We start from the raw sequence: 21979 nt of genomic DNA, 5'->3' as shown, positions 1-21979 counted from the left end.
TTGTTTTTGCTACTGATGGAAAAGAAGTAATGTTGTCCCACATCGTGTGATTTATGAAGAAGTTTAGTGTTTATATTGTTACTTATGCATTAGATTTACAAATGAAAAGGTACTTGGGCAAAAAAAGGTTAGGCCTAATATATTTCTTTAAAATTTTGATTAATTAATTTGAAAAGTGAGAATTAAAAATAATAAAAATACGAAGAAAAAAAACAAATAAAACTTAAAATAAATAAATAAATAAAACACAAAAAACAAAATTAAAAACAAAATTTAAAAATATCCACGTGGAATAAAAAAAACAAAAAATTAAATGGTGTTGTATATTTAACCCTTTATTTTATCATTATTAATCATTTGTTTAATTTAATTATAGCTAATTGAAAAATAAACAAATAATAATAATGAAATAGATAAAATTCAAAATGGGGTACAAGAATGACAAGGGATAATGGGATTAGCAAAATAGAACATTTATGGCCTAAGACCCAAATTAGAATCCAAATTGAAAAAAAGGGCTTCAAATAATAAACAATGGGGTGTGAAAAGAAACATGCCCAAGGGAGAGGCCCATCAGCGCAGGTCAATGGGGAGGGAGTCAACAAATGTTGACTCAACCTCACATCCCTTGGATCTAATAGTCAAATGGTCACATGGCCAGGAATGTTTGCGTATGGTAAGAATATGGGGTTGCAATGCATGATGCTAGGCCAAAATAATAATAATAATAATGAAATAGATAAAATTCAAAATGGGGTGCAAGAATGACAAGGGATAATGGGATTAGCAAAATAGAACATTTATGGCCTAAGACCCAAATTAGAATCCAAATTAAAAAAACTAAACAAAACAAAAAGGCTTCAAATAATAAACAATGGGGTGTGAAAAGAAATATGCCCAAGGGAGAGGCCCGTCAGCGCAGGTCAAGGGGGAGGGAGTCAACAAATGTTGACTCAACCTCGCATCCCTTGGATCTAATAGTCAAATGGTCACATGGCCAGGAATGCTTGCGTATGGTAAGAACATGGGGTTGCAGCGCGTGATGCTAGGCTAGAGGGGGAAATAGTTAACGCAAGTCATGGCCAAGATATATCCACACATCAAACATGTGTCATCTACGAAAAAAATAGAAAAGATTTGCCTTCTCTTTCTCTCTCTCTCTCTCTCGGTTTCCACTCTCCCTCTCTAAAACCTCTCTCTCTCTCTCCTAAGTGGTCGGACCGCCACCAACAACTAAAACACTAAAAAAAGCCATCACCCAAGATCTACCGAGGCGGACCCAACGGTGGTGATGATGAACATCATGAAGATGTTCATCACAAAACCCAAATTTTCCAGATTTTAGCCAATCAATAAAATTTCAAACATAACTCGACCCTAAAACATACGTTTAAACACAAACCCATAAACAAATTGAACAAAATCCTCACAGATTCAGAGATTGAATACACCCCCAAACCAAAACCCTATACACCAAAATAAACTAATATTCCTAAATTAAACATACAATTTCTGGCATCAAATGAAAACATGGAAAAGCGACATAAAAAGAAGGTGATAGGTTTCATCGAAGCTCTGCAGCTTCGACGAGGTTACAGGGACCACCAGTTACCTCAAGTATGCGCTCTAAACTCCATTTTTGTACTCTTTATGCTTCCTTTGTATTTTACCCTTCCTCCCCCTTCTCCTTTTTGTAACTTTTCCTTCTTTGATTGCTTTGCTGTGTTTAAACTGGGTAGGTCTAGCTCTAAACACACTCAGATTCTAATGATGAATCAGAGGGTCTTTTTTTGTAAGAGCTCTAGTGAGGTGCTTGGGATTTTTTTGCAGGGATTCAATATGGTAATCGTCTTGATTGAAGGGATTTAGGCGTTGTTTATATAGTGAGTGAAGTGGGAATATGGTGATCAAAATGGAGGGAAGGGTGGGATAAGGAATGAGGAATTTTGGAGGGAGCAATTTAGGTGTGATCCTTTTTTTCTTCTAATCCACATGAGAAATTGGATAAGGGGTGAGGATTGCTTGATGAGAAATTTTGTTAGTTATAATTTGCTTTGTTTATGAGTGATTTGTGTTTGTTTTATGATGAATGGATGGATATGTGAAAATCATGAATTACTCACACATTTTCCCTTGCCTATTGAGTGTTTTAGTTTGATTTTTGCTTTAATATATGTGTATGTGAGTATGGTAAACTTGGATGGATGATGGTATGCCATAGAGAAGCTCACGTGTTTGTTATGCTGAGTTCACATTAATTTGTTTTTCTTTTCTTTGTTTTTCTCATTTAGCTCAAATATTACATATGATGAATTTTCGTGATGTATGAATGTGATGATGATGGGTTGTGATAGATAGTTGAATTTAGGTGATTATGCATGATGGTATGCTGCACATTTTGAGTTTGTTTTAATTCATATTGTTTTGTATGTATGGATTATGATGATGTTATGTCATGTTGGACTGGTTTGATGCTCATTTGTTCCAATTTTGTAGGTCACTTATGTGAAAGATGATGCAACATGAGGGCATGATCTAGATGATGGTATGGGCATGCAAGAGAGTGAAGGGAAAACGTTTGACCTCTCACACGATGGGAATTCTCCTTTCTATTTTTTTTTGTACTTTAGTGAATGGATGATGTTTATGAACTATAAAAAAACTCTTGTAACTTCTATTTTTATATTTTCAGTAAAAAAGTGTAATGGACGAAGATGCAAAAAGAAAATATTAATAAAAGTTTATTTTGTTGTATTTCAACTTATCTTTTAGTTTTGTCTTAGAGCAAAATAAATAATAAAAAACAAGTTGAAGTTTAAACAAAAAATAAGGAAGATGATAACTTAAAAAATGCAATTAGAACATAAAAAAATCAAAAGTTAAACTCTTTAACTTTTATTTTATCTTCAAATACATATTAAAGGATGATGCAAAAAGAATGAAGTTCAATTAAAATAATGAAAATGAAAGATTAACCAAGGTTAAAGAGAGTCAAACTCTTGTCTTCTTTGACTTTGTTTTACTGCATGCAGAGGAATGATCTTGACTGATGAAATGCATAAGCAAATGCAATGGTCATGATATGTTAATGCAGATAAAAAAACTAGAACTGATATGCAAATGGTAGGATAAAGTTGAGGTATGACAGGGGCAACACCAAATTTTAGACTGTTTCTACATCTCTAAGTCATATGACTTGGTTTTCCACAATTGAAACAAGAGAAAATACTAGGTCATTTTTTTGAGATGGTGGTTGTTGCCTAGCTATAAGATCCATTTCAGACCATTGAAGAATTCTCATTCTTAATTCGGTTCACAATATTGTGGTTCTGATTCTTTAATGGTTTTTCAAATGGCTTCAGAACCACATTGGATTTATTTTTGTTTGTTTAAAACAACTAAAACTTTTTCTTTTTGATGTTGACTATGAGATTCTTCTTCAATTCGAAGTCAAATAATCAGACTCTCAATTGAAAATTCTTTTGTTTTGTGGCAAAGTAAATTTTTTAAAATCTTTTAAACTAGGGCTAGTTTGTCAATAATAGAAGCAATTTTAAATTGTTATCAAAAGACATATCTTCAATATTGATCATGTCAGCTATCTTTTGAAGTTGATGCCATTGAGATTCCACGAACCTTTCACCTACCATTTGATATTTGAGGTAATGGCTAATAACATATGTTTTTGCTCCAGCTTCTTCGGTGTCATACTTTTTTTTCAAAGCCTCTCAAACTTGTTTTGTAATATTACAATTATTGTAATAATCATGCAGAGCATCTGCGGCTCCATTCATAATGTGATTTTTTTGCAGAGATAATTATTCTAATGATTTCTTTTTTTAGTTACAAATTGTTCCCTTTAAGTTGCACAACAGATTCAACTTTAGTAGAATTAACAATTCCATCTAAATCCAGAGCATCTGCAACTCCATTCATAATGTGATTTTTTGCAGAGATGGTTATTCTCTCACCATAGGATGATTTCTTTTTTGAGTTACAAATCGTTCCCTTTAAGTTGCACAACCGATTCAATTTTAGTAGAATTAACAATTCCATCTGAATCCACATTTTTATTGTCTTCGATCAGGACGTTGGTAACCTTTTTTAGGATCAAGAAAAATCACATTTTTTTGTTGCCAGCATTTAAATTATTTGGTAGCCATGGTAGTTTGAAAACGTCTTTAAATTATTATTTTATGATATTGAAAATTTTTTCACATAAGAAATTACTGTGTCGAGTCGCGGATTATGTCACTCACTTTAAGATATTTTGCGGTACTGCCCAATCATGCAAAACATTCATTCAACACAAATGCCTCCTAGATAAATAAGTTAAGTTCTATATTATATAATTACTAATTATAGGTAGATAATCGATCTAGACATTACACTATATGATGGTACAAATACCACTCAAATATAGTATAAATTTACTCGTAATATCTAGTGTAAAGACCAGTCATAATAAATTCTCAAACAAAAAAAAACGCAAATAATTCTTCTAAGAGAATTCAATTATGATGATTTGACCACTCAAAAAATTTCAAACAAAAAGAAATTCAAAAAATTTCTTTAAAGAGAATAAAAAAAATACTTTTAATTTCTCAACATAAACAATGAGATATTTAAATAATTCTCTAAATTTTTTTTAAAAATTTAATAAGTAGAAAGAAATTGTAAAAAATTGACGAATCAATAATTCAAAAAATGCTAAATAATAAGAAAAGAATGAAAAATTAAAAGATTTTTTTTTGTATCTTAGAATAAAACATTTTTTTTCTTATATAATTAAATAAGTTAATCAAAATATTTAATCTAAACAATATAAGATTACACTTTTTTTTAAATTAAGACATAAATACTAATTGTATGTTTGATTTATCTTTTGAAATAGCCAAAAATAATTTTATAGATGGAGAATTAATTTTCAAATAATTTTAAAGTATTTAGTTTTTATAAAACTATTTGTCTCCAAAGAATTTTCAAATAATTTTAAAGTATTCATTTTTAAATAAATATATCCAAACATATATTAATTTACGCATACGCTTAAGTTTTTTTTAATATAATATGTATTAAAATATATCCAAAAATAAAATAGGTTAATTTACTCATTTTCAATTCACCTCCATATTATATTATGTATTAGAATATTAATATGTTTCAATTATATATATAAGAATGACAAAACTTAATGAATTTTTAGAAGTAGAGAATGGTCAATCAGAGTTCAAGATATCGACTGACCCTATGCCTTTTACCATCGCACTTGTACTCAAGGGTATAAAAAAAAAAGTAAACATGATGATAATAAAATTTGAAAAAGTTCATCAATTACACATTCGAATGTATGATCACAAATAAGATGTTAATATAAATTTAGCATCATGAATCAACTGAACTCAACAACGAAGTGCCCAACAAAACATCTTCATCTATCTAAATATCCTGTGACTAGACCCAATTAAATATCCTGTGACTATCTAAATAAAACTGTATCTTTACATTCTCCAAGCAAATCTTCACCGATTGACTGCAATGCAACATATATAGCTGCAACAAGCTTCCTCCCAAGTTTCAACCAATCAACAGCCGAATATCAAAATGAAGATATATGTTTACTACCAAGAATACAATCAAGAAAGATGATTAATATAGATCATGTCATTAGATAGAAGGAAAAATTTAGTAAATAATAGAAGTCTACATGCAAAATGAAGAACACCGCAATTTGCTGCAAAATAAGAGTAAGTAACAATAATAGTAAGATATATCATACTGTAGTGGAAATGCATGAAGGGGCCCCTTCAGTCCAAGACATGACAGTGACGACTGAATGCAGCTCCCGCTTCGTTGGATCAAAAGCACACACATTGACACCATATAATATGTTGTGAGCTGTTGAACCAACGAGTCAGCAGCTGTGTCTCAGCCATCTTCTACCGTCTCGGACTGGACTGAAGTGAGCCCCTTCAATCCTCCCTTCATAAACATATACCTACACCACCATGACAGTAAGGCATAAGAGTTCAACCACGCAGAAGCACAATCTCTTGCTTGGCTAGGGCAAGATATTCATTCGGTGAGATGAAAACAGAAGGATTGGGCTGTTTAAATAATACTATAATAGGGGTAACAGTAATGTGTAAACATGCAAATCTAGAGGGAGGGTAAGATAGAGATTTTGGAGCAGGTATGAAATGATAATGGTGTTGAAAGTAATTTTGAGTGAGGCCTTTTCAATTTCATTTCAATTCCAGAAGACAAGTCTTATTGTGCGCAGTACGTAGCTAGGTAGTGCAATCTAATCAAACAGCTGGATGCTTAGCATTATCTGTGCATATATAGCTAGGGTCAAGCTAGCCCATCTATGTCACTTGCTTGCATTTAGAAACACAAATGATATTCTTACAATCTCTTTTACACTTATAATAAATAATATATATATATATATATATATATATATATATATATATATATATATATATATATATATATATTATATATATATATATATATATATATATATATATATATATATATATATATATATATATATATATATATATATATATATATATATATATATATATATATATTAAATATTTAAATATTTATTAATCAGTTTTGTTTTATTAATGAAAAATATTTTTAATATCTGTTAATTTATTAACTATTTTTTTTATATTTTATTAATCAATTTACTTTATTATTAAAAATTATTTTTAATATCTAAATATTGTTTTATAATTTTATTAATTAATTTTTTGTATTTTATTAACTATTATTATTAAAAGTCATTGTTTATATACAGTTTATGCATATGATATTGGTTACATATACTTTTTCATGGATTGTTCACTATTCACGTATTTAGGAATAGTAAATATGGTATAAGTGTAAAAGAGAATGTAGAACATAACTTTTTCGACAAACTATATCTAGCTATATTTTCAAGATATACATACTATAATACTATTTCGTATACCTTTTTACCTTAACAATACTTGTATCTTTAGTAGCTACTATTAGTACTAGTTAAGTGAGAGTGGAAATATCCAAGTATTATTAAATATTGTTAAATAGAAAGATTAAATTTGAAAGATTTTGTGAAAACAGTGTTTTTAAGTTTGATTAGCTTTTAAAATATTATTAAATGGTATAAAAAATCAATTTTTTATGTATAGTTGAGGAAAAAGTCATATGTACGTTGTGTTTAGTCTCAATTGCGAAAAACTTTCATAATAGAGAGCATGTAAGGCGGACATAGTCCCAATTGCCAAAAACTTTCATAATAGAGAGCATGTAAGGCGGACAAAATATAGAGGTGAATCTAAATCTTGACTTGTTCCATAAAAACAGGGTAGGACGGACTCTTCAGGTCAAATCACTCATAAAGGTTGAAAGTGACAAAAAAAAGTCATGTCGACCATGTTTAGGTTCGTACTTGCTAAAATTTGGAATAAATAAATAAATCGAGAGACAAAGTGAGCAAAATAAAGATGAACTATAAACTTTGGTTTGGTTCGCCAAGAGTGACGGACTATACTGGCATAGTCGTTTTGCCATCCTTAATTATATCTTATTATAAAATTAGAACACATGTGTCTATTCATTCCTTTATGATATTAAACAATATAAAACTTCGTAAAATATATACCATTTAAACTAACCCAATTAGTCTCTACTTTAATTGGAAATAACACATTATATTTCGATAATCCAATAGATAATTGTTTTTAAAAGAATTATTATAGTCCATCATATTAAATTACTCTAAAAACTTTAAATTATATTTATATATTATTTTGTGTCGCCCTGAAGGTCCAATAAGGGAGGCCTAAGATAGAGTGTTGTCGATAACCACATGATAGAAAGAAAGATCTCCGTACTTTCGAGCATAGACAATATCATCCCTTAATTCATCACACACCGTCCAAATTATTCCGACGGTCCCCAATACGATACACCATATTTCACGTGAAGCGGTTATAACAACATTTGCTATATAAAGGGAGGAAGATGCCATTTTAAAAGTAATTCAAATGCATCTTTAATTTTCACTATTTTTCATTCTTATTGAATTTGTTGTTTGAGTGCTAACATTGCAAGTACACCCTTCATTCAGTGTACCAGAAATCTCGGTGCATCGCATTAAAAGTCCAATCACTGATCCATCTAACACTTCTGGTTCTCTCGCGAAACAATGGTGTTGCCTATGGGAAACGACTTTTGATTTCTATGAACTTAAGCAAGAAACCTTCATTCTTCCATCGAAGATTCAGATCTCAGATATTCGACCATTGAGCTATTGTTCTCCTCACCTGAAGTTTACAAGTTTAATTTTTACCTTTATGCAAATTTACAAGTTATTTTACAATTGCAACACAATCAAGCACCGTCTATGGAAAGTTTAAGCACCATGTCCTAAGATTTACTAGTCGATCCTTCAAGTAAACTTTTTCAAAGAGACTAGCGCTTGTTTACCAAATTTAGGGGTAACCACCCCATGATGAAGTGGTTAATTTGATCTCATATGTATTATTGGACAACATAATGGTTTATTTCTTCTAATACTATAAAGGATGTGAACCATGTCATCTGATTGGTCTAATACAAAGAGCGTCAGTCAAACTACTGCATATTCTAATCAAACATTGGTCATTTAATGGATGAGTTATGGACCTGATTAGTAAATTATATACTATTTCATCTAGGATTAGTCATTTCACACATAAGGAATTCTAAATCAATTGCAACTGCTTTCACTCCTTATTAGCACACATGCGGTTAGGGTGTACGTTACCCTTATAAATTTATGTAGCTTTGCTTAAAATTTATATAAAAAATAACTAAGTATTGATGAATATCAATCAAATATGTTAATGAAGTTGTGAGGGTGATAAAAACACAAGAAATGAAAGTTTGAATTGTGTTGGCCGATTTTATTATGAAACTAAGAACCGCAGCTTCAAGAAACTTGCAGTGAGATACACATTAAATGTGAGGCGGCGGTGTGTTATTTGAATGAACATGAACATGAACATGTAGGTTACCCTTATAAATTTATGTAGCTTTGCTTAAAATTTATATAAAAAATAACTAAGTATTGATGAATATCAATCAAATATGTTAATGGAGTTGTGAGGGTGAGAAAAACACAAGAAATGAAAGTTTGAATTGTGTTGGCCGATTTTATTATGAAACTAAGAACCGCGGCTTCAAGAAACTTGCAGTGAGATACACCTTAAATGTAAGGTGGCGGTGCGTTATTGGAATGAACATGGATTGTCATGTTATTTATTCATGGGTGTTGAATTCTATGATCTTATAGTCAAACTAAACCTTGTTGTCATTATCAATTCATGGGTGTTGATATCCGTTGAATCTAGAAATTAAAAATGGACTAAGATGGCATAATTGTCATTAACGTATAATAATAGGCAATGATTATCGGGCTTAAGATATTGAAAGTAAAGATTTATGAGTAAGACCGTATTCAATTCATGGATAATTTCTAGTTGGTGATAAAGAAAATCGCTAGAGAATACATATACTTAAATCTAAGCCTCCGAAAAAGATGTAGAACAATTAGAAGATTGATACAAATGTGTATTGATATAGTAATCATACATGTACCCCTGTGGTGAAAACGGTGAAGTGAATGCTTTAGTGCAACAAGATTACAAATATAAGGAAACACCTTCAAGATATATACATTAATATTATCAAGTGGAAACATATATATAATTGGTTGACATGGATCAAAGAATTAGTCAACAATTTAAAGAACCCACCTACTTCATTCGATTTTAAGTTAACGTATAGGGAGTTTTATACATGTTAATGGATGGTAATTTGTACACGAAAAAGTAAATAGAGTTCTCCTTAAGTGTGTTGAAAATATAAAGTTTCTCAAAATTACGGAGGAGATTAGTGAAATTCTTTATGGATCCTACACGATGGCCCCCATGACAAAGTGGTTAATTTGTTGTCATATGTATTATTGGACAACATAATGGTTTATTTCTTCTAATACTCTAAAGGATGCAAAGCATGTCAACTGCTTGGTCCAATACAAAGATCGCCAGTCAAATTACTGCATATTGTAATCAAACATTGGCCATTTAGTGGATGAGTTATGGAACTGATTAGTAAATTATATACTATTTCATCCAGGATAAGTCATTTTGTACATAAGGATTTCTAAATCAACTGCAACTGATTTCACTCCTTACTGGCACACATGTAATTATGATGTAGTGGTACCCTTAGAAATTTATGTAGCTTTGATTAAAAAAATTATAAAAAAACAACTCACTATTGATGAATATCAACCGAGTATGTTAATGGAGTTGTGAAGGTGAGAAAAACATAAGAAATGAAGGTTTGAGTTGTGTTGACCAATTCTAGTGTGAAGCTAACACATATGGCTTTAAGAAACTTGTAGTGAGATACACCTTAAATATTAGATGGCTATGTGATATTGGAATGAACACGGATTGTCATGTTATTATTCATGGGTGTTGAAGTCTATGATATTATAGTCTAGCTAACCCTTATTGTCATTATTAATTATATATTATTTCATCAAGGATAAGTCATTTCATACATAAGAAATTCTAAATCAATTACAATTGCTTTCACTCCTTATTGACACACATGCCGTTAGGATGTAGTGTTACCCTTAGAAATTTATATAGCTTCACTTAAAATTTATATTAAAAAAAACAACTAAGTATTGATGAATATCAAACAAGTATATTAATATAGTTGTGAAAGTGAGAAAAACACAAGAAATGAAGGTTTAAATTGTGTTGACTGACTTAAAGATTTTAAGTTTGTTAAAAATGAAACTCAAGTAAATCACAAATGTTGAATTATAAAGAGATAAGAGAAGAGGGATTAGACATAATAATTGTATCCTAGTTCACCCTCTTAACTCAGAGCTATGCCAAATCTCCTCACAGTGAGTTATGCCAAGTTCACTAATATATTTCATGGTCCAACTGACATGTATCTTAAATTTATCAAACACAAATAATTGATCACAATTGGATATCTTTATCATATCAAAGAAATTTTCTAACACTTAAACCTTTGAGTAATTCAATCAAATAAATAAATAGATGATGGAGTATTTATAAATGTCACTCAACAAAGGATGTAAGCAACTCTAGGTACAAATACAAGTGCTTTGATCTTTCAACAAAAAACATATATAATGAAATCACTTGTTTTCTTTTTTATTGACTTTCAAAAGAGTTTATTATCTTGATGTTCTTATTTTGAAAGTTCATTTATTTTCTTCTAAATTTGATTCTATAAAGTTTTTCCACAAGATTGTTTCAACGTTATTGTATTTCTATGTGATTTGTTGATATTCAAGACAGTGAAACGTTGGTATAACTTCCTTTCTTGAAATCATTTCACTATTACGACAATGTGCTTTTACTTGGGTTGAAAAATTATGTTTGTCTCGGTTGGGTGGATGAGTTAACGTAGGGTGTAATGGAAAATGCACTACTTTTCCCCTCGGGCCACGGGTTGAGGTGAAAAACTTAAATGTGTGTCACTGTTCTCCTTGATTGGAAGGTTAATCAAGGGTAAGGCCTCACTTTTCACATCGAGTGGACTATGAATCAATGTGAAATCTTTCACTTTCCCCCTCAGTTATGACTAGTAACTGAGGGGATAAGGGTTACATAACCATTTTCACATAAGTTGTGTACATAAACAATGTGAAATCCCTTGTATTTTTAAGATATAATTTTTTTATAGAATATTATTCATCCATTTTATTCTACATAATTATAATCATATAAAAGAAAATTATATTGATTTTGAAAATATAACTTGAAGATTAAATTAAGAAATTAGATACGAGAACTCACAAACTTAGATACAAATAAAAAACAAATATTTTAAAAAATATTTTTCCAAGGTTTAAATGTTATTTCTATAGTAAAGTAAATTAGTAAAAAAACAAAGAATTATTGGTGATATCAGAATCATAAGGTTGAATGCAATGACCATACAATACCTAGGAAACATGTCTCCAAACTTTTGTTACAACATAAATTTTCCTCTAATGCATATTCATATTTATATTTGTTTCATAGACTGATCCTATAGAATGACCGAGGAGAAATGGTTCTTGCAAGTTAGATGAGTTGCATCGGGCAAGAGCTAAGTCCTATTTTCAAACATGAACAACAATTTCAACTTATATTTTAGTTTAAAAAATTCCAAATTAGCCAAAGATTCCTAAACCATCTCCCTTTTATCGTGAAAGCGCTAAATTGGATATACAATTAATATTATCATGCTTGAGCAACTAATCCAACACTAAGAAGTTATATCAATGGATGAAAATCGCAATATATAAATAACAATGCACATTACTACTAAACTATACATTACATTAGAATTTTGAGAATGATTTTAGATTTTCACATGCAAAGAAAAGAATGAGGGATACAATTTGCATAAGTTCTATTTAACTATTAATTCAATATGTCTCAAACCTTCAAATAAATATAGTGTTCATGCTCTGAATTCCAATATAGGTTTTTCAAAAAGGACCGTGAACTTGAATAAATGTTGGACACAAAAAATGGATGTTAAAGATATTAGAAAATAATAATAAATAATATACTATTTCATTTTTTTATATTCATAAGCAACAATCAATTGCAATAACACTCAACAACTTCACTTCACTTCACATAATAAAAAATAATTCAAAAGTAAGAAGTGAACAAAGATTTTGTATTCAAATGAACAAATTCAACTTCACATAAACAAGTTTTAGGCGGATCGTTGATGTTTCACGTGGATTAATGAGCTGACAATGTCTTGACTGTTGTTACTTTATAAATGGACGAAAAATATTCGTTACTTAATTTTTTTCATTAAATTAGACAAATGTTTTCCCCTCGATTTCTAGATCAATAGAGAGAATAAGTCATAAAAAGACACTAAAATGTAGTTGATGAGATTCAAAAGGTGTTGATAAAAACATTTCCCCTCAGGTGCCAACACAACCGAGGGAATATGTCATAAACAAAAATAAAAATAAAAATAAAAACTAAAATACAGTTGTTGGTATTTGAAGGCATGTCTCCTGAAGACTCTTCTCTTTGATTGCTAGCTCAATCAAGGTAACAGGTCATGAATAAAAGGCGTTAAAATGCAGTTATTAAGATTTGAATGAGGGATTCATCAATACTTCTCCCCTCGATTTCCAACTCAACTAAGGGAATAAGTAGAGTGCATACTAGAATTCCCAAAGACCAAGCTTATGTAGGCCGAGTACAAAAGGGAAAACACGTCGGATAACATAAACCCCAAAAAGGTCGGTTCCCAGTTAGAGAGATATAATTATGAGTCGTAAGCAAGTCGGATTCGGTCATGTAGTGATTCTGCTAGAAGAATAAGTCAGATCTGGTCTCTAGAAGGCCATATCATACACGCTAAATCACCTAGCATGCAACCATCAACAATCCACAATGGACATATGCTCACACTCTAAGCCATAAACAGTCCATTCACAATAGCACACATAATAGATATATTCACAACATTATGCACACCATCATACATCCTCAATACAATTATCACAGAATTATATTATGTCATGCCACATAATCAATCACAGTATTAGCACACTCTACTAATACCTATACTGCTCAAAACAACGGGAAATTGATCCCTCCTATATCATACACCAATATAGGCCAATCATCAATTGTTCATAATATTTAAAATATCAGTTTTTCTACTTTTCAAACAGTGTTAACCGGTTAACGCCCTGGGTTAACCGGTTAACGCAACACAGAACACGCTTCCTGACACATTTTAACAGTGTTAACCAGTTAACACCCTGGGTTAACCGGTTAACGCAAGACAGACAACAATATTTCTCAATTCATAACAGTGTTAACCGGTTAACACCCTGGGTTAACCGGTTAACGCAAGACAGAAAGCTGTTCCTGCGCTAACACGAAGCAGAATGCAGAATTCTCCGCATTTTCCGCCGTTGGAGGACTTCCGGACCTCCGATTCCAATTCCGTAAAAAGCTACACTTTCGGAAAATCACAACTCACCCAAATATAGATTCAATTACAGCTTAATCATAACTTATTCATCACAATTTTTCAGCACTCATCATCCCAATTAGGGTCAATTCAACGGCTTATTACTACCCATTACATGTTAACCCATAATACCCATTAAACGACGATAAACCCCCCTTACCTGAGTTAATCCGGCAAATCCTTTAGCTTCAAGCTTTTCCCTTCTTCAACCCTTGTTCTCTTGCTCTTCCTCTTTGCCCTTTTCTCACTTTCTGCCGCTTCTCTGGTTTTCACGTGAAAAAACCCTTTTTACCAAATGGAACTCTTTATATATATTCCAACTTTATTATTCCAATAATAATAATTCCAAATAATATTCCAATAATAATCCAATTATTTAATTAAATTAATAAATATACTATTAACTTAATTTAAATATTATCATATTTTATCGGGGTGTTACAACTCTCCCCCACTAAAAGAGTTTTCGTCCTCGAAAACATACCTCAAGCGAATAACTCAGGATAAGACTCCTTCATCTGACTCTCAAGTTCCCAAGTCACATTGCCACCTGCTGGTCCTCCCCAAGCTACCTTTACCAAAACAATCTCTTTACCCCGCAACTGCTTCAACTCTCGATCCTCGATCCTCATAGGTGATGTTTCAACAGTCAGGTTATCTCTCACCTGTACATCATCTACTTGGACCACATGCGACGGATCAGGAATGTACCTCCTCAACTGAGACACATGAAAAACCTCATGCAAATTCGCAAGTGACGGCGGTAAAGCGATACGATAGGCTACCTCCCCTATCCTCTCCAAAATCTGGTAAGGACCAATAAATCGAGGTGTCAACTTCTTCGACTTCAACGCTCGACCAACCCCAGTTATCGGAGTAACACGAAGAAACACATGATCTCCCTCTTGAAACTCAAGTGACTTCCTTCTCTTGTCATGATAACTCTTCTGACGACTCTGAGCAATCCTCATCTTCTCCTGAATCATCTTAATCTTTTCCGTAGTTTGTTGAACAATCTCTGGTCCAACCACAGCACTCTCACCGGACTCATACCAACATAAAGGTGTCTGACATCTCCTACCATACAAAGCTTCAAACGGTGCCATACCAATGCTCGAATGAAAACTATTGTTGTAGGTAAACTCAATCAAAGGTAAATAACAATCCCAAGCACCTCCCTTTTCCAAAACACAAGCCCTCAAAAGATCCTCCAGTGACTGAATCGTCCTCTCAGTCTGACCATCAGTCTGCGGATGATATGCATAACTCAATCTCAGCTTAGTTCCCAAAGCCCTCTGCAAACCTTCCCAGAACTTCGATGTAAATCTAGGATCTCTGTCCGAAACAATACTCGACGGAATACCATGCAAACTTACAATTTTCTCAATATACAACTCAGCTAATCTCTCTAACGGATAATCCATTCTGATCGGAATGAAATGAGCCGATTTTGTCAATCTGTCAACAATCACCCAAATAGCTTCAAAATTCTTAATTGTCCTCGGTAAACCAGAAACAAAATCCATACTGATACTATCCCACTTCCACTCTGGAATAGCCAACGGTTGCATTAGCCCAGACGGCTTCTGATGCTCAATCTTTGACTTCTGACAAGTCAAACAAGAATAAACAAAACTCGCAATTTCTCTTTTCATTCCCGGCCACCAAAATAACTTTTTCAAATCATGATACATCTTCGTAGCCCCAGGATGAATACTCAGGCCACTACGATGTCCTTCCTCAAGAATACTCTTTTTAAGTTCGGTAACATCCGGAATACACACCCGATTACCAAATTTCAAAACACCATTCTCATCAACTCTGAATTCACCACCTTGACCTTGATTCACTAGAGTCAACTTATCAACCAAAAACACCTCGGATTTTTGACCCTCTCTAATCTCATCCAGAATACCACTCGTTAGCTTCAACATTCCCAATTTAACACTATTGTGAGTACTCTCACACACCAAACTCAAGTCTCTAAACTGCTCAATTAAATCCAATTCCTTAACCATTAACATAGACATATGCAATGATTTCCGACTCAATGCATCAGCCACTACGTTTGCTTTACCCGGATGGTAATTCAAACCAAAGTCATAATCCTTCAGAAACTCTAACCATCTCCTCTGTCTCATATTCAGCTCTTTCTGATCAAACAAATACTTTAAACTTTTATGGTCACTGAAAACCTCAAATCTTGACCCGTACAAGTAATGCCTCCATAACTTCAAAACAAATACCACAGCTGCCAACTCTAAATCGTGTGTCGGATAGTTCCTCTCATGAACCTTCAGTTGTCTCGAAGCATAAGCTACAACCTGCTTATTCTGCATCAAAACACCACCCAAACCCAACAATGAAGCATCACAGTAAACCTCAAATAGTTCTGACGGACTCGGTAATATCAGAATAGGAGCAGTAGTTAACCTTCTCTTTAACTCTTGGAAACCTTCTTCACATTTTGAGTCCCAAACAAACGCTTGCCCCTTTCTAGTCAACATCGTCAACGGTAACGCCAACTTAGAAAATCCCTCAATGAATTTCATATAATAACCTGCAAGTCCAAGAAAACTCCTTATCTCAAAAACTGACTTCGGAGCTTCCCACTTAGATACCGCTTCTATCTTAGAAGGATCAACAGCAATACCACCCCTTGAAACCACATGACCAAGAAAACTAACCTCTTCCAACCAAAATTCACACTTGGACAGTTTAGCAAATAACTTCTTTTCTCGTAGAACTCCTAAAACCACTCTCAAATGTTCAGCATGCTCTTCTTCAGATTTCGAATACACCAAAATATCGTCAATAAACACCACAACAAACTTGTCTAGGTACGGATGGAAAATCCTATTCATATACTCCATAAATACCTCAGGCGCATTAGTCACACCAAAAGGCATTACAGAATACTCATAATGTCCATACCTTGTTCTGAAAGCAGTCTTCTGAATATCCTCAGTTTTCACACGTATCTGATGATACCCTGATCTCAAATCTATTTTGCTGAACACACTCGCACGAACCAACTGATCCATCAAATCGTCAATCCTCGGCAAAGGATACCGATTCTTGATCGTCACTTTATTCAGTTGCCTATAGTCCACACACAACCTGTAACACCCTTCTAAAATACCCCAAATATTTAATTAAAATAACAACATATATCAATCAGAGTAAATATGCAATTAAGGGTGTCACACAATCACTTCACACCATTCACCAAATAACTGTCATGCTCTTTATTTAATCAAAATAAACATTGCATAATTCGCAGCGGATAGAAATCAAATCAATCATGCAAAACATGTAACACATTACATGTAAACTGGTTCAACAACCAACAATAAAACAATTAAAACATCCCTTCCCGATGTTACATCTACCAGAGCATGACCCACTAAGGAACTACACTAGACTCCAAGTACTAGCTCCTACTCAATCACTGCTCGTTACCTGAAAAATAGTTGTAAGGGTGAGTTCCTCAATCGATATAAAAAGCATTATAGAATATCATGTAATGCTAAGTAAATAACACATTAATCACCCTAATTACATCACACATTCAGTAACGGCAACATCAACTCATACTCATAATCATACTCAACATAAACATCAAAACACACGTATAATATTGGAACACATCCATTCATATTATACACAATACATACATTATGCAATGAGACTCCATGCATGCGGTACCGACTATTCCTGAACATATAGTTCAACTTCACCGACCAAATCCAGGTACGGCTACCAAGCTCACTAGTCCCACTCATTTGAGACCTAGTGACTCACATCACTAATTCCTCACCATGGGAATTAGCTACCACCCCAAGGGCCATGCTATGCACGCTAATTCACCTAGCATGCAAACATCAACAACAGTCCAAAATGACTAACATCACTAATTCCTCACCATGGGAATTAGCTACCACCATAAAGGCCACAATATGCATGCTAATTCACCTAGCAATGCAACATCCTCAACAATAATCCACAATGGACATATGCTCACACTCTAAGCCATAAAATAGTCCATTCACAAACACATGCATAATATATACACTCATAGCATTATGCATACCATCATACATCATCAACACATTCATCAAAACATCATATCGTGTCAAATAATTAATCACAGTATTAGCACACTCTACTAATACCTATACTGCTCAAAACAGCGGAAATAATCTCTACTATATCACACACCGATATAGGCCACCCATCACATATACACATAACATTTAAAATATCCATTTTTCCACTTTTTGACAGTGTTAACCGGTTAACGCCCTGGGTTAACCGGTTAACGCAACACAGAACACACTTTCTGGCAAAACGCAACAGTGTTAACCGGTTAACGCCCTGGGTTAACCGGTTAACGCAGACAAAACAACAGTTTTTCACAATTTATAACAGTGTTAACCGGTTAACACCCTGGGTTAATCGGTTAACGCAAGACAGAAAGCTGTTCCTGCGCTAACACAAAGCAGAATGCAGAATTCTCCGCATTTTCCGCCGTTGGAGGACTTCCGGACCTCCGATTCCAATTCCGTAAAAAGCTACACGTCCAGCAATTTACGACACACACCATTATCGATTCAATTACAGTTTTCACACAACTTATTCATCACAATTTCTCAGCATTCCAAATCCCAATTAGGGTCAATTCAACGGTTTATCACTACCCATTACATGCTAACCCATAATACCCATTAAACGACGATAAACCCCCCTTACCTGATTAATCCGGCAATTCTTTGAGCTCCAAGTTTTTCTCTTCTCCAACCTTTGCCCTTGCTCTTCCTCTTTGCCCTTTATCCACTTTCCACTTTTCAGCCGCTTCTCTGTTTCACGTAAAAACTCTTTTTACCAAAAATGGGATTCTTTTTCCTTATTTCACACTTATATATTTTCCAATAATTATTATTCCAAAATAATAATAATAATAATCCAATAAATTCCAATTATTTAATTAAATTAATAAATATAATATTAATTTAAATCAAATAATTATCTTATTTTTATTGGGGTGTTACACAACCTCATAGTACCTTCTTTCTTCTTAACCAATAACACTGGTGCACCCCACGGTGACACACTTGGACGAATAAATTTCTTATCCAACAGATCTTCCAACTGACTTTTCAATTCAGTTAACTCAACAGCAGACATACGGTAAGGAGCCATCGATATCGGCCTAGTACCAGGTACTAAATCAATCGAGAACTCAACTTCACGCTCTGGCGGTAATTCATTCACTTCTTCTGGAAACACATCAGGAAAATCACACACCACGGCTAGATCGCAAATCACCAGTTTATCTTTAGCCTCAAAAGTCGCTAACAGCATAAACAACTCTGCCCCATCTGCTATTGCCTCATTCACCTGCCTTGCTGATAGAAACAAACTCTTTCCTTTCTCAATCTCAGGAAAGATCACAGTCTTATCAAAACAGTGGATATAAACTCGGTTAAACACCAACCAGTTCATACCCAGGATAACATCAATCTGCACTAGTGGAAGACACACGACGTCCATCCCAAAGTCTCTACCAAAAATACTCAAAGGACAATTTAAACAAACTGAAATAGTAGTCACTGAACCCTTCACAGGAGTATCAATCACCATATCCCCATGCATCTCTGTAACATCTCAAAATTTGCCCTCCTTTTCTTAAAAAAAAAAAAAAAAAAATTGTTGCAGGCTTTGAGTCGACCATAAGGGTCAGCGCATGGGCCACGGGTCAGCGCATAGCATGTTTGAGTCGACCATAAGGGTCAGCGCATGGACCACGGGTTAGCGCATAGCATGTTGGAGCCGACCTATGGTCGACGCATATCATACTGGAGCCGACCTATGGTCGACGCATAACATGCTTTGAGCCGACCTATGGTCGACCGCTCGCGCGAAAACTCAGTTTTCTGAGTATTTTCCACTGTGAAAAGCTGTTTTTTGTTTGCCAGACCACAAATCCAGCCAACCCACTTTCTTTACCTCATTTGGCCATGTACTTATCTTGTCCACTCACTTAAGTTTTGCCAAAATAAGTCATTTCCTAATACCACCCCACATTGCCAACTTTGTTTCAAGTGCACACAATCAAATCCAAGTGAACTAAAACCCATTAAGGATTTTTGAGACCAACATATATAAACCTTGAAACCCTAATCTGAAAAGGGTGGCTGCCATTTTCAAGTTGAGCAAGAGCAAGCAAGGCAAGGAGTTAGAAGTCCATTTCATTCCATTTCCATTCTACAAGTTTGCAAAGCACAAACAACACCTTATTCTCCTTCCATCTCCAAGGGACAGTGGATTATTTGCCCACTAGGTAAGCTTTCACTCCTTCTTCCATGGACATGAACAATCTCTCATGCTTACCACTATGTTTTTCTATTGTTGCTTTTCTCATGCCACCACCATGCTCATCATCATGATATTTTGCCATGCTCATATTGTATTCCATGCTTGTGTACATTGCTAACCATATGCTTGTTGTTTTTGTTAAGTTTTGTAAAAATTAATTTTTTCTGTTGGTATCCATGCTCATGTGTACACCTTGCTGTTCATATTTCTTTATGTTAGAGCCATCATTTTCACTAAAATAAAACACTATGATGTCCCTCTCATTTGATACTTGAAGTTTGCTTTTTATATCATCCCGTTTGGAGCACCGTAGCTCGAGTTATGTTGGCTGGAAAACAGACATGTTGGCTGCGTTTTTTCCGAATCCCACATGCATGCTGCAAGTTATTTTATGACATGTTGTTCTAATTATTTCTTTTGCCTTTCATTATCTATGATGTCACGCCTGGCAGTGTGCAAAATGGGCATAGCACTGTACAGCTGCTATCCACCCACCTGGCCCATTTCTCCTTTTACTTTCATTTCTTTTCATTCTTCTTATTTCCATTTTATTTTTCTGTTTTACTTTTTAATTATTAAAAATATTTCAATTATTCATAAAAATACAAAAAAATATTTTTTACTTTCTTTAATGTCTTATTTAATTTATTTTGATTTTTATTTTCGTTTTTTATTAAATGTTAAAATTTTATTTTTATTATTTGTTTCAAATAGTCCATTTTAACACACATTTTTCTATTTTATTTTCATAACTTAAAATTATTTTTAAATTCTGATTTTTGGGATGATGGTTGACCAATGACTCATGGTCAACTTGACCTTTTATTGAATTTTATTTCCCATTTTTCAATTTATTTTGGATTTATTTTTGACCTAGTTTGCTTGGTTGACTTTTCATTTGACTTCTGTTTTATTTCAATTAATTTATACACCAATTCACATTATTTTTAAAATCTTTTTGGGGGATGATGATGTCATGACCCCACTTAACTTAATTTAATTTTTCATAATTTTTGTGGTTAATTTATTATTTATTTGACATTTTTTAAGTTGACTTGACTTTTCGGTTGACTTTTGTATGATTGATGTTTGACTTAGGGATTGCTTAAGGCAATTGAAGAGATCTTTTGATCCTCCCTTGTCCATCTCATATGCCATGTATTAGAGGCCTTTCACCTCAATTTTGTTTGATCCTTGCATCATTTCCCGATTAAATTATTCATTGATTCTTTGTGTGCATAGTTTCACTTGTCTGATTAATTTGATATTTTTTATACTTGTTTCTTTCATCCATGTTTCTATTTGTTTGATTGATTAACATGTTTATACTTCTCATACATTATTTAATGCTAATTCATTTCATTCTTTGATTATTTGATTTGATTATATACTTGTTTATATCTTACTTGTTTGATTAACTGTGGCCTACTTGTATGGTGTATGAGGCATATATTTATATTGCTTGATTGCCATGTCAACCCCCATTCATAACAAATGTATC

General features: G+C 33.2%; 1 long non-coding RNA gene across 1 annotated transcript; it reads right to left on the bottom strand.

Annotated features, from left to right (window-relative positions):
• Positions 1-5296: 5296 nt before the first annotated feature.
• LOC127093116 (uncharacterized) lies at positions 5297-6191 on the bottom strand. Its single transcript, XR_007792431.1, has 2 exons — positions 5999-6191; positions 5297-5621 (listed from the first exon to the last, which is right to left on the bottom strand). It is a non-coding gene; the product is annotated as an uncharacterized LOC127093116 (long non-coding RNA).
• Positions 6192-21979: the final 15788 nt, after the last annotated feature.

This window comes from Lathyrus oleraceus, chromosome 6 (genome assembly GCF_024323335.1).
Source record: "Lathyrus oleraceus cultivar Zhongwan6 chromosome 6, CAAS_Psat_ZW6_1.0, whole genome shotgun sequence".
Lineage (NCBI taxonomy): Eukaryota > Viridiplantae > Streptophyta > Magnoliopsida > Fabales > Fabaceae > Lathyrus > Lathyrus oleraceus.
Note: the sequence above shows the minus strand (reverse complement) of the source record. Positions and strands in the feature narration are given on the sequence as shown.